Source organism: Tachypleus tridentatus, chromosome 9, assembly GCF_004210375.1.
Source record: "Tachypleus tridentatus isolate NWPU-2018 chromosome 9, ASM421037v1, whole genome shotgun sequence".
In the NCBI taxonomy this organism is placed as follows: Eukaryota; Metazoa; Arthropoda; class Merostomata; order Xiphosura; family Limulidae; genus Tachypleus; species Tachypleus tridentatus.
In genome coordinates, this window is record NC_134833.1 from 141,725,376 (window position 1) to 141,740,922 (window position 15,547).

General features: G+C 31.7%; 1 protein-coding gene across 1 annotated transcript in view; it reads left to right on the forward strand.

The window, feature by feature from the left end:
* Nucleotides 1–7,319: 7,319 nt before the first annotated feature.
* The window catches only part of LOC143226543 (uncharacterized), a 70,042-nt gene continuing 61,814 nt past the window's right edge, over nt 7,320–15,547 (forward strand). Inside the window, exons 1-2 of the mRNA XM_076457640.1 lie at nt 7,320–7,368; nt 11,459–11,551. The gene's annotated coding sequence lies outside the window, so the exon portion shown is untranslated. The remainder of the gene's footprint in view (nt 7,369–11,458; nt 11,552–15,547) is intronic.

Here is a 15,547-nt window from a genome sequence, read left to right on the forward strand (position 1 = left end):
AAGAAATAAAGAAAAATAATTAATTACCGTGTTTTTGTTTTCTCTCTCTCTATTTTTCTCAAACGCGTATAATGAGTTTGAGGAAATAATACAGGGCATGTGAAAAACAAATGCGAGTAATACGGGAATTCCATAGCTATTAACGTTTAAATACATGATTGGTGTCATAACAACTAGAAAGATTGATTTGACTGACTAGCATATAAAAACCGAAATTTTGAACTTTTAAGATACAGTTGAGTGTGTACTTGGATGGGCTATAGGTATCCAAAACTTTATGACAAATATACTGGTCTTTATGAAGAGTAGATCAAGTGTTTTGTGATCGTGGTGTTGCTGATAAATCCAACCAACGTTCAGTTGAACGGACGCTTATGCGATTAGAAGCAAACCAAACCTCTTACATGAGTACGAACATCCACCAGTTTTTGAGATAAAAACCTATGTTACTCAACCGTTTGTAAACAGAAAAAATATCTTTAACTGGTAGTCAATTCTCAGAAGTGACATAGCACATAATAAGAATAGTGGTATGCATCCAAACTTGGGGGCTCGCATTGATAGAAACATATCGCAAAATGATGCTTATGCTGTTAATAACACAATTTATCAATAACACTGGTTAAACATTGAATATACAAGGATGTTCTATTTGAATGTTTCACAGAGCCGTCGGAAAACTGCCATTTCAGAGGATATTAATTTGGTTGAAAGCACATCAGTTTAATATTCAAAAACCGTCACCAGTAAATTAGAAAATTCAGTTAAGTGTCTCATTGCCTTGAAACAATTTAAGACGACTGGCAAATTCTATACTGTGGAAGTTTAACGCATATTCAGCTCATTTATTTTCTCTGAACAGTTTTTTATTATGGAACCCCAGTATCTAACAAAGGCTCCATAAATTTTAGTATCAAAGATATAGTATATTTTTTTGGTTACACTAACATACATATGCATATTTTGAATTCAAAACAACGTATATTGCCATGTTATATTCAAATATACGAAAACCTGCTTTTGTTTCCCTATTTAGTACTTTCTGGTCATGGATAAAGATCTGCGAAAGGAAAGGCCACCTTGGCAAAAGGTCCTATATCATATAAAGATCTGCAATCTATACAGGTATCATAGACTCAAATATAATAGTAAAATTAATCAATTTTCAATAGTCGATTAAAACATTTAAAAAAAGTTCTCCCTTTTCGTCAAAGGCCTGGCATGACCAGATGGTTAAGGCACTTGCCTCGTAATTCGAAATATGCTCGCCCTTTCAGCAGTGGGGGTGTTATAACGTGACGGTCAATCCCACTATTCGTTGGTAAAAGATTAGCCCAAGAGTTTGCGGTGAGTGGTGATAACAAGCTGCCTTCCCTCTAGTCTTACATTGCTAAATTAGGGACTGCTAGCGCAGATAGCCCTCGTGCAGCTATGTGCGAAAGTTCAAAACAAACAAACGAAGACAAAAAGGGTTTGGTTTGTCATCACCACCCACCGCCAACCCCTTTTTGTCAATTGGCTATTAAAATACAGATCTTTCTAAGTTTGATTCTGTTAGTTATTTACTTATTATTATTTGTGTAGATTAACATAGTTTAAGTGATGTAACAATGAAAGACGACAAGTGACTAAAACGTATTTATATAACATAGTGTAATATAAAACTAATATATGCCTCTCGGTGGTATAGCAGCATGTCTGCAGACTCACACCGCTAGAATACCGGGTTTTGATACACTTGGTGGTCAAAGCACAAATAACCTTTGTGTAGCTTCGTGGCTAATAACAAGCAAACAACAACAAAACTTATAAACCAATACATGTACAGTTGCAAACTGCTACCCAAGCAGTATACCTTACTTTATTTCGTTTAAAACCTTAATTATAAAATAATTAATTAGTAAGTACGCATCATATGGCTGGTAAATTTTACTTTTAAATCATCTTTGCGTTATTCACTAAACACTTCCAATATTTCAGATTAATAGTCCACATCAGTTGTTAATCACCAAGTGAGGGTCCCCGACCAGTCTTTCGGTTTGTTAACTTCTATTGTTTCTCACTTGTTCATCATATGAGATATATCATCTAAACCACTATAATTTTCACACATGGATATCTACAATATTACAAAAATTACATATACGAGTCAGTGAAATTCGAATGTCTACAAAAAATAAGTACTCGATGTACGGTTATGTTAGTACTTTATTGTATGCCTCATGCAAGTTGGTTATCTATTTTTTCATTTAATATAAAATATTATCAGTAAACACACAGAAATTCGAACTAACAACATTCAAAAACGAGAATTTTAAATTGCATATACACTTCTCTGTATTAAAATTTAGGATTTACAAAAGATCTGCTTTTATAGATACGTTTTCAGTGTGTATGTGTACATTTTCTAGCTCTGCTAATATTTGAGTTTCTATATGAGAATTAAAAAAAGAAAACGCTTTACTGAACAATCGATAAATTAGACTAATTTACAGACAAATTATTGGTTAAAAGAGGTTAATTCATGATGATTCTTAAAACCTTATAACAGAAAAATAAAAAAAACATGTTTTGTTTTGTTTGTTTTTTTTATTTTCGCACAAAGCTACTCGAGGGCTATCTGTGCTAGCCGTCCCTAATTTAGTAGTGTAAGACTGGAGGGAAGGCAGTTAGTCATCACCACCCACCGCCCACTCTTGGGCTACTCTTTTACCAACGAATAGTGGGATTGACGGTAACATTATAACGCCCCCACGGCTGAAAGGGCGAGCATGTTTGGCGCAACCGGGATGAAAAATAAATAAATAAAAAACAACAAATTTTTGTATTCTGAAATCTTCCACTATAAATTTATTCAATTTTGAAGTGTTGGTTTATAGAAGGGTGGAAGAAAATAACTTTTGTTTGTTGTTAATTACAAAACTACACGATGGGGTATCTGTGCTCTGTCTAGCAAGGATATTAAAACCTGATTTTTAGTGTTAGAAGCCCCCCAGATTTACTACTAAGTCACCCAAGGCATACAAAAACAAAACGAAACGGAAAACAACAAGACAAAAAACAATTGAAGTGAGTCTCACAAAAAAGGAACTTTTTTTTTTCTATATGTAACGGTAATGATTTATTTTAACTGGGGGGATGGAGTTGAAAAACCAGAAACTGCAAGTAACAAAATGATTGAGAACTACTAGTTTTTGTTTTAAATTTTAACAAAATTCATAATTTGCCAGGTTGGGTACTTAAAGATTAGGGGATCGAGCTCATAGGCGCAGAAAGTTTTGTTGTTTCGGTGTGGTATTGATGATGTATTTTTTAAATTCTGATTCTCCACAAGACTAATTCGGATTCGAGACACTCACTGTTAAATGAAATTTGTCCACGGCTCTCGTGTATCAATGCATTACAACACTCCTGTCAATTATGTCATTAAACTTGTTGCTTTCAAAATTTGTAGCGGTATGTCTCCGGATTTACAACGCTAAAATCAGGGGTTCGATTCCCCTCGGTGGGCTGAGCAGATAGCCATTTGTGGCTTTGCTACACGAAAAACACACACAAACACACTCAAAATTTGTAGCGCATACTGGAAGGATTTACATATTTTGATAAAAGTTAGGAGAAAACGACCTTTACGCTCCAGATGAATATAAAATAGTATATTTTTATTTAAACCAACGTTTCGACTTTGGGGCTTCTTCAGGGGTAATATACATAACTGTTTGATATTAGAATATTCGTCGACTTACAAAACTGCTTATTATGTTCTATTTCTCGAGTTTGCCGTAACGTGCGTCTAACAATGTATCAAATATTATTATTGTTTTTAATATTATAGTGCAGTTATAACACTAACTATGTAGCCATACAAATATATAAAATATATTACTTAAATAAAATGTATACAAATAATACATTTTACGATTAACTGAAAACACACAAACATAAAACAGGAGATGATAAGGAACGATAAGTAGAAAGGATGCAAAGCTTACTGGCAGAGTTAAAAACTAGTTGTAAAACTTTTTGTTTGTTTTTGAATTTCACGCAAAGCTACACGAGGGCTGTTTGCGCTCGCCGTCCCTAATTTTGCAATGTAAGACTAGAGGGAAGGCAGCGAGTCATCACAAACCACAGCCAACTCTTGGGCTACTCTTTTACCAACAAATAGTGGGATTGACCGTTACTTATAACGCCCTCACGGCTAAAAGGGTAAGCATGTTTGGTGTAAGACTGTGTGATACTCCTGTGTATGCAAGTTTTAAACTTAAAATAATAGTGTTAAGTGTATTAGTAAAAACTTTAAATGGGTTTGAGTTTTCTTGGTTTTAGGTTCCACGTTTGCATAGGAAGTGTTGCGCTGGAGCGGTTTTGTGCTGGTCATTCATATATAACTCACTTATGTGTTCTGAGAAGCAAGTGTGGCACATTTTGTCCTGCTCCGTTTTCTCAGGCGTAGCATTGTTTCTAAATACATTTTGTTTGTGAGAATAAAGAGTAAACTAATAGTTCTTTCAGTGTTTTACCTGGCTTTTACGTTATGTTGTTTGTCATTTGGACTTTACAAATCTTGTTTGTGATTGTGTTGTTTATGAAAAGAATGTTCAATATGGGCGTTTTCGCGCATTCTTTCTTGTTTTACGGTCTGTTGCTGTTGCAATGTTTTTTTTTTGTGATTTGAAAACATTATCGATGTTATATTCAGGTGTCCGTTTTGTAATAATAGTGTTTTAAAGCTACTTTGTGTTGTTTGTAGGGCATTTTGCATAGAATAGTTTCGATTTATTCTCTTGAGTTTTCCCATTATAGTTCGTTCTGGGTGATGTGATTTGTAATGAAGAAATATCTGTTGCGTTCTTTCTTTTACGTAGAGCTCTGTATTTGTTTATCTTGGATATTCAAGGCTACATCTAAGAACGCTAAGTATCCTTCCGCATTGGTTAGTTTTAGTGTGAATTTGACTGATGGTTGGAAGCTGTTTATGAAATAATAAAACTGCTGTAGTGTTTCTTTTCCGTGATTTCAAATACCAAATATGTCTTTGATGTATTCGCACCAAATTCTAGTATTAAGGCTGTTTTTTTTTTTTTATTATATGTGTTAAGGGCTTTGGTTTCTAGCGTACACATAAATATTACAACAATGTGACTGTTGCTCTGCTACCCATTGCTACTCCTTTCTTTTGTTTGTATAAAATAAATAGAATAAAATTATTTAAATAAAACTATATTATACTATATTTATTTGGAGTCTAAAGGTATTTTTTAAACTTTGAATCAAGTGTTTATTAGACTTGATTTGGTTGCTATTTGTACATAAGTTCCTTTATTCTGATTTATCATTTGGTTGGTTTAGTTGTTGTTAAGCCCAAAGCTGTACAGTGAAATACATGCGTTCTGCCCACCATGGATATTGAAACATGATTTTTAGCATTGTAAGCCTGCAGACTCATCTCTAAGTCACTATAGAGCTTATCGTTTCATGAAGACAGTACTTCTCAATCTAGAATAATAAAAAAAGACTCTACAGATAATAAAATATATAAGAGTTTGTTTGTTTGTTTTGGAATTTCGCACAAAGCTACTCGAGGGCTATCTGTGCTAGCCGTCTCTAATTTAGCAGTGTAAGACTAGAGGGAAGGCAGCTAGTCATCACCACCCACCGCCATCTCTTGGGCTACTCTTTTACTAACGAATAGTGGGATTGACCGTCACATTATAACAACACCACGGCTGGGAGGGCGAGCATGTTTGGCGCGACGCGGGCCCGAATCCGCGACCCTCGGATTGCGAGTCGCACGCCTTACGCGCTTGGCCATGCCGGGCCTATATATAAGAGAAAAAAATTGTCTTAGTCATTGTAGTTACTTAGTTATTTAAATCATCTCCATGTCTGTTATTTGCCCCTCCCCGAACAGACCACCGCTGGTACGATGGTGTATGGATTTACAACGCTAAAATCAGGGGTTCGATTCCTTTCATTGGACTCAGCATATAAAGAGAAAATAATTGTCTTAGTTATTGCAATCACTCAGAGTTATTTAAATAATCTTATAGTATATTATTTTTTCCCTCGCCCGAAAATACCCCTGCTGGTACAGCAGTAAGTGTACGGATGTACAACGCTAAATTCATGGGTTCGATTTTCCTCGGTGGACTCATCAGATAAAAAAAACACACATCTTCGCTCGAAAGAGTTAACAATACATTGTTTATCATATTTCTTTTTTAAAATGTTGGTGGATTTTGTTGTAGAAAATAAATTGTCGGGCAATATCCGATCGACTAATCTGGGATAAAAATCTTAGCTAGAAATTAATTTTTATAATAAATGTGACTTTTTTGTGTTCTTGAACAAGCTCAGATTTAAGAATAGAGTATGAACGGCAACTTCACGAAACGTTAGAATTCTGTTCTTTATGTATATCAAAGCTACAATTACATTTTAAAACTGATATATATCCGAAAAAAAATTAATGTGAAAAAAATTCTTACTGGGTATGGCATAGCCTGATGAATAAGGCACTCGACTCACAACCTGTGGGTTGCGGAATTGAATTTCTAACCAAATACACTCGCCTTTTCAGCCTTAGGAAAAAATAATTTTACAGTTTATCCCACTATTCGTAAGAAAAGAGTATCCCAAGAGCTAGTCCTGTTGACTGGCTGTCTTCCTTTTGGTCTATCAGTTTAAAATTGAAGATGCTATTGCAGATAGTCATCGAGCAGCTTTGCGGAAAATTTAACAAACAAACAAACAATACTTATTTTAAAAGATATTTCAAACCACAGATTGTATTCAGCTGCTGATTGTCAACCTTTCCTATGTTGAATCTGTGTACGATCATTTTACTTTTGTTTAAATTAATTTTCAACATATATGGTATTATTAGATTGGTTTGGTTTGAATTTCGTGCAAAAATACTCGAGGGCAATCTGCGCTAGCCGTCCCTAATTTAGCAATGTAAGACTAGAGGGAAAGCAGTTTGTCATCACCATCCATCGCCATCTCTTGGGCTACTCTTTTACCAACGAATAGTGGGATTGTCCGTAACTTTATAACACCCTCACGGCTGAAAGGGCAAGCGTGTTTGGTGTGACGAGTATACAGCAATAAAAATATACATAAAAAAGGTATGAATATTATTTATTATAAGATTGTATTTTATTTATAAATTACTGTTTAAAGGTTATGTTGGAATACAAATTTCTAAGAATGAATAACTTTTCATTATTTTTGCAGCCATATGCATTTATTTTACCAATAAGTATTATATGAACAACAGAGGACAGGACCGATGCTGTTATAAACGTCTTGTAAGCCTAATAATGTAATATATTTAACATATACGAGTGCTCCTTAGTATATGTGGTAAGTACATATTTTAAACTTTTTGTTTTTATTTTGATTCATAGCAACGTAAAGCATAAGATGAAATAAATATTGTGAGAAAAGGTAACTTGTTTGTGCTTATTTGTGAATAAAGTTATAACTTTACAATTTAAACTTGTATTTTGTTACAACTACAAGTTACTGGACTAAATGTTAAAACTATAAAAGTTAACTTGTCTGACACAGTGACAAGACTAACATGTTAAGTTTAAACTTGGTAACTTAAATTTTAAAGTTTAGTATAAAGTAAAGAAACTTGAAAAAGTATATTAAGTTCGTAAATTATTTTGTAATATATAAAAATGATAATACTAACATTGCTCAACTACTTGATCTAGGCCTAACCAATGAAATGTAACAAATCTCACAAGTACTTGTGTTTACCACTAGTACTAATAATTTTGACCATAATTAATAGTAAACGACCAGTACTTAAGAATTGAAAAGGAAACTAAAGCTATCAACACGCATACTTTATCAGAAACGTATTTACTTGAGATTATTCCTAATAATAATAGTAGTACCAAGAACATGAATAAGTTTCAAATAATATTAACCCCTAATCCTGTGGCACCAGGACATGTATGGGCTTTTCGGCTCTGAAGAGATTCATGGGCCACAGAAGCCATAGTGTATTGGAAACATATGTGTTTGTTGCCACAGTACTTAGATCCTTTCACATGTATCCTAATGCAATGTGTGAACTAATATAAAAAAGGCAAAAGTAATATTTTTAAACAATGTTTATATTTTTGTAGTTCTAATGTGTGTTTTAGTATCAAGAGTAACCAATTTGATTTTCATTTCATTTTCAACTTTTCAAGGGTTAACAAGGGGCCATTAGGTTATGATCCAGTTTCTTATTCTTTATTAACAGTGTACCACAAAATACACACAGAAACTTCAAATGCAATGGCATTGTTACAGTCCCTGCTTATATGTACAGACAAACTGTTCCATAGGTTGATAAATCTATTTGAAAGTCACTACTTTAAGTAGAGTGGTATAAGTATATTATAAAAATTAGATTTGGAACAAATACTTGTTTGTGCTATTACTACTTATACTAGTGGTCATATATATAAGTCATAACACTACCACTATATGACACTGGTACTATTTAGAGATTAATTTGAAATTGTTGTCCAACAAGGTAACAGTGAAAAAAAATTGTAAATTGTTTAATTAACAGAACCAACAGAATTTTGAACTGAAATAATGTTTACTCACTTTATGAAAAAAATATACAGACTGTTTCTCTCACCCATAAATTATCATTAATATTACAGTTTGATAATTTAGATAAAAATAAGAAAGGTATTATAATTTTGAATTTTTTTTAATACAAGTTTCATATAATTATATATATGTACATGAAAGCATACACATTGAAAATTATTTTTAAAAATGATGGAAAAGATGAAGAGATCTTTGATAATATTAAATATATTAAAATGTTTTGTCTGGTTTCAAGGAAGGTGTATAATGGAAGCACAAATATCACAATGTCTAAAAATAACAATAATATGACATTTAAATACAATTATCTTTGTTTTGTAAAATTTTCTAAGATGTGTAGTATTCTTATACACAGAAAAGAAGATATTTCTTTGTCGTTTCAGAAACGCACTAAAAATGGAAGAGAAAAATGGGAAAAGGAAATAAACTTTTAATACACTTTCATACAATAATTTAATTATTATTCTAATATATATAACTAACAAACAGCTAAAAATATGTTTTAAAAATCTTTTTGCATGTAATATTAATTATATGAATGTAAGAACAAACACGTCCAAAGAACAACAGAAATCTAGCATAAAGTCCAGTATGTTGTACATTTGCATTGGTAAACTACAAAGATAAAGAACTCAATGGTAAAGCACAATTTTGACAGAGGTTTTAGAAGTGTACAACATTTATGGTTACGGAGGAAAGAAAATCTTACACTTTTCCCCTTTAGTTTAATACAAACTAAAACTTCTAATTAAAAATCTTCAAATTGTGTTCTTCACATTGTAAAATACAGCTGTGCAGTTATCTCTATATAACAAATAACCTTTTAGAATAGGCTATCTTGATTAGTATAACAAAGTAATTTGTTAATAAAAGCTGAAATTAAATTATTTAATGTCATGAAAATAATCAATCATGCAATCAGTTTGTACAATTAGTGTAATTTGCCAAACTATAATGGTATTAGCTTTCAGTGCTTCTTCAAGAAAATTTGTTTTGAAAATGCAATTTAAATTAATTTTTCATCAAACACAGCTGATATAATTACAGCATTGTTTCATTAGGATAACTCATCAAATATACACTTTTATGTCTATTTTCATTGTTTATGTAAATGTGAGACACTGGATATGATTTATATGCTAAATGCAGTGTTTTACTTCCAAAATTATCTAATAAAATTGTTAAAGAAAAAAAGAATTAAAATTGTTAACACAATCCATATCATCAGTTAAACTAATTCTAAAAATAAATAATTTTAGAAAGGAAATAATTCTGCATATCAAAAACAACTCAGAATCATAGTTTTAAAAACTTATCCTAATTATATCTAATGTTGAAATCTTTCTTATTAGCCTCATAAGTTCAGAAATGAAGATATTCATTCAGGTAGTCCAACTCAACACTTGTAAACTTTGAACATCTGAATCAAATAATTTCCAGTTATTTTATATTCCAATGAAATCAAGTGTTCCAGGTTCACTTTCAGTCTCATGCCATTACCCAAATTATTTAAACCTGGTATTAATCCAGCAGTCATACCATTGCTGACATGAGATACAAATTGAAAACAATATTCCACAGCTTTATAAGCTTTTAAGCTAAGAAATTAGATCTGTCAAAGTCTGCATATACTGTATTCCATCTTTCATAACTGATTTTCAATGTATCAGTAACATTCTTCTTATTGAACAAGGATTTTTTTTTATAAGTTTCTTTATTTTAAGTGCTTGATATATTTTTTCATCATTGAAATATGTATGTTTCCTACTTTAATGACTACCTTATAGTTTTCTTATGAACATTCTCAGCAACTTACAATCACTAAACATAGGTTTTTGTGTGATATTTGGACATAGACCAATCTTACCCTCAAACAAACTTTATTTGTCAGACATGCTTTCTAATAGTTTCAACAAGTGATGTCTATTATAGCAATAGAAAATAAATACATGTGTTATATCTATTATTAGAGGATGTTTGTTTCAACTTATCTTTCTTTATAAAGATATTACATTCCATTTGTATTTTTTCTCCACTGGAATTATTAGAAGTTGTACTGTGAATTTTATACAGACATCTTGTATGTAATAGATTTAGCTACTTGAATAGAGATTTTCTTTAAACATTTAATGATAAAAACTATTAAGATAATGTTTGGTTCAATGAAGTAGTAGCAGTTAATTTATGTAAGGCTAATAATCCTTTCAAACAGCAGGTTGGTATGAACAGTTTTAAATAGTAACTGTTAGCATGTGTTTGTGTGTGTGCACATACTTTAAGGATCTATAGTGGAGAACAAAGTGAGAACAAGCAAGGTGACAAATAATCATTTCATTTATTAAGGTTTGTTTTGTCATTCTTTACATATAATCACAAAGTAGTTGAATGTGAAATTTATTTATGAGTTTCATATGCATGTGTTATGACTGAAATATAACTAACTTGTAAAATTGCCTCATTTTTTTAATTAAGCCCAAGCTTTACTGAAGTTGGTTATATGTGCTATATTTTGTGCTTTAATACACATTTGTGTCAAGGTATAAAGTACAAACTTGTAATAGTGACTGTCTTGTAAATTTGAAATTAAAGTAAGGTTTTCAAACTCATTAATCTACAAATTTGGAAATGATTAAGCACTAGTTACCTAAGTTGATGTTGAAAGCTACCATGAAAATCAGTTACTTAAGTACATGTTCTTGATATCAAAAGTTACATGATGTGTCTACTAATAATATTTATAAAATTCTAATAAATGATAAAAAAATATTAAGTATGTGTTACATAGTGTCTCCAGTAGCCATTTTAATTCTAGTATTTATTCTTTTTTCAGGTAATTTATTGTTTTATAATAATGGCAGTTGTGGTTCATCTATACGTATTTATCAAACAGTACCTGATAGAAATTTCTGATGAATCACTCTAGGTAAGCAAACTTGTGAATATTTTCTGTTCAGTTAGTTTTCTTGAAGTACCAGTTACATATGGAATTAATTTGTCTGTCTTAAATTCATGCATGGAAGTTGTGTTTATAAAAAAATAAATAAAATTGTTTTTTCATGGTGAAATGCTTTTCAGTTTGCTTTATGCAGTTTTATGTCCATGGTTTTCTCTTGATCAACTTGCTGTTGCTTATTATGCATATTTCCTACCTCTGCCAGATTTCTGGGTTTTGAATTGTAACTTATTGCTACTGGTATGATCCTCTTTCATACTCCCACATGGATGTCAGTTCCTGGTGGATTGGATTTTGGATTGTAATTTTGGTTTGAAGGTTTTCTGTCTCCTTGGTCTTAGATTTTCAGGTGGTCCTTTTCCACAACTTTTATTTTTTGAATCACACAGGTGTTTACCTCTCCTGCACATTATCTGTGGATGTGTTCCTTCCAGATTTGTCATCTTCTGCATTGAACTGCTTTTCCAGAAGGGGATATTGATATGGTCCTGTACTACTTCACATTGACTATGTTGAAACTACTCTGCCAGTTCTCCATGTTTCACATTCCCTTTTTTCTTACTTCTGGCACCTGTGGATGTTTGTGTTCTGTTTATTTGCCATTGTTGTTTAACATGCACTTCATTCTTTTCTATATCTTCTTTCTCTGGATCATCTGGCTACACACTGCAAGATGCTATGGTCTCCTTTCCTACCTCTGTATGATCCTCTTTCATACTCCCACATGGATGTCAGTTCCTGGTGGATTGGATTTTGGATTGTAATTTTCTTACTGATGGTATGGTTCTCATCCTACCTCCATGTGGATGTTGGATCCCAGCAGCATGGATTTTGTTTGGATTTGGTTAACTTGACATGTACAGTCTGTTACACCATAACCACTCTTTATCTAGGGACACATCCTTTTCATTTTACCCACTTTAATAATTTCTGGGATTGAGTTTTGTAAATATTGCATGGTTCATAAGTGGTGTGGTTTCTATATCAGATTTTAGAATCTGACTGTTTCATCTTAGGGACGTCCTTTAGATGCATCTTTCTTTTCCATGCACCCATTTCTCCACCTGTTCAATGTCAGATTTTGTTACTGATATGAAAGGAGGTTATGTACAGTATTGGAAGTTGTAATTTTTCTGCATTGAAAATGTATTTCTGATGGGTACTTACCTCTTCTCACATTTCCTTCTGAGAACTGGTGCAAAGTGAAAGTTCAGTAGATTTGAATAGAGGGAGTCACATGTGTCATGAGAGTATGTTACTTTATTGGTGGAGGGTTTTATGCATGATGATTGGCATGAGAGATGCAACAGAATCAGTCAATTTCAGTGGATGGGAGGTAGAAGGCTTGTGGTATGCATAAATTTTGTTTTGCACACAGATAGCAGCACTGAATGAGAATAGCTATTTCTGTGAGAGGAGGTAAATACCTATGGAAATATATTTTCAGTGTAGGAAAATTATAACTTCTGCTTTCTACTGTCCAACCAGCTATTGATCTGTTTTAACTTGTTTATCTCTTGTCCTAAGAGATGAAATGATCAAAATAAGTTTTAGCACCTTATTAACAACTTTCTTAAAATACCAAAATCATTGCATTACCCATGTCCAGAACAAACATACATTTTCAAAGTAAGTGAAGTCATAAGACATAACATACCCTTTCTAAATTAATGTTGTCTATGATAATGTGCAATAATTGTATATGCTTTTATGGTATTTTTTAAATCATAGACTGTTAGTGATTTTGAAACCATTCAAGTAAGACTAACTGTATGGTACTTACTTGGACATTGTATTTTTTTTTATTTATTTTTTTTACATTAAAAGTCAGTATAATGTTGGATAACCTCCAATATTTTCAGCACCTCACCACTTTTAAAACTTAAAATTAACATCCCATAAATATGCTCTTTTGTTTATTTTATTATCCTAGGATAAATATTATCTTCCTGTGGTTTTCAGTGTTGAATCGTACTAGTTCTGGCATAATTTTGTCATAATTTAAGACACAATCTTTCAGAGAAGATCAAAGTATAGAATCAATTCTATATCTTTCCATAGTAAGAATGGATGAGAAAACACAATCATCTTATGATTATCAACAAAAATCCATCCATCTTCGTTGTTTAGAGATCCAACTTGTGTTCTAATATTTTGTTTCTTTGATATACTCATAAAAGCATTTATTATTAATGTTCATGGGACAAAATATCTGGGTTTGCATTGCTGTTTGTAATTTAAAACAACCTCAGTTGTGAAATCACTTTCCTTGTTGCTTAGCACAATGTGCAAATCATTCTTTTCTCTTGTATGTAGTCTCCCAGACCTTCCATAACACAGTGAAAGTGCTGTAACATTTCAGTTTAATATACCAAAGTCAAAGCTGATTGTTCATTTCTTGGAAATTCTTGCCAAATGTTATGTATAATATTTTTGCACTTTGTCATTGCACATATTATATATATATGCATTTTGTAGTAGTCTGTTCTTGACATTTGTAATGTGCCTGTTTGGCACTTGCAACCTAGGAAACTAGACTAGACTTTATATGTACAGTATATTAACTACACATTTTGCTGGTTATGAACTCTCTCAATATGGGCTGAGGCTCAAGGACTGGCCATGTAGCCATCTTTATTTGTATATAATTTTAATATTATAATTTTTAATACAGTGCATGTGTGTGTGTATTTTCACAAAATTTGATAGACTTTTAGTTAACATTACATATCATTTGTAGATAAAAAAATCAGTTTTTTAATTAAAAAATTTATTAAAGATTTGCCTAGGAACATATTGAGTTTTTTGTCCACCAGTCCAAGTGCAAAATAATTTTTATGTTAAGATTAAAAATACTTTTCTTCACATGAAAAATATTGAATGCCATTTACGTAATCTTTAAATCTCCTGAATACATTTTTAACTGTAGTTTCAGCAAAACTGTATACTTTGTTATTTTCTCTGCTAACTCTTCACAAGGTTGGTCAGTTTGATTGACCTTTTAACCACCAAAAAAAATATAAATAAATGTGAATTATGTTCTCTTTTAATTTTTCAAGAATGACTTCAGCTTGCAACAACTGACATGGAACTATGTTAGTTTATTCTAAGTAGTTTTAAACTCACAACTGTATACATCTATTTATAATTAAGTTTTATTGTTTTAATCCATTTTAATTCATGGCTACCAACTAGTACTATTTTAACTATTATAATATAAGTTGTAAATCATTTGGAGTAGATGAGACTTGTATTACATTATGAAACTATGTTACCCACCAGCTACTTCGAGCTGTTTGCTTGCATGCATTGTGAACATTTTTTACTGAGTTATTCTTTATTTTGCCTAATTTGACCTTAAGTAATCTAAAGAGAGTTTTCTATTTTTACATTTTAGTTACTTTTATAATAATAAAGAATACACATGGAAAACAAGAAGTAAAGTACTTATCTGGACTTTTTTTTTCTGTTGACTCAATAACACTTAATCCTACTTTTTTAGTAGTAGTGCACAAGATAATTCTTATTTAATTCTATAATGCACCAAACAACATAGAATAATAACATGCAAAAAGCAGACAATTTCCTCCAACTGTCACAATTTTTTTCTGGCTCTCTAACTGTGACAAGAGCCATTACAAATTCATCCAAGCTCATTGATGCATTTCTTTGAGAATGAAACTTGTACTTAAAGAAAGAGTAACATTTTCCTGTATAGAAAACAGTTTGATATAATATGTCATTTGATAGCAGAAAACTTTGCTTTCTTTTGGTTATAAATAATGTTGAATTAAATGTAAGACAGAGGATATGACAGGTGGTCGTGGCAAGAAGGATCTGATTTTCTATTTGATAACTCTTTAACCAAACAAAAGTGAAGGCTATGAAAATTATTACTTATTTGAGTGATGATAATATTATCATATGTAATTTATGTTAAGTTTCATACATTTTGGAGGAGTGGTA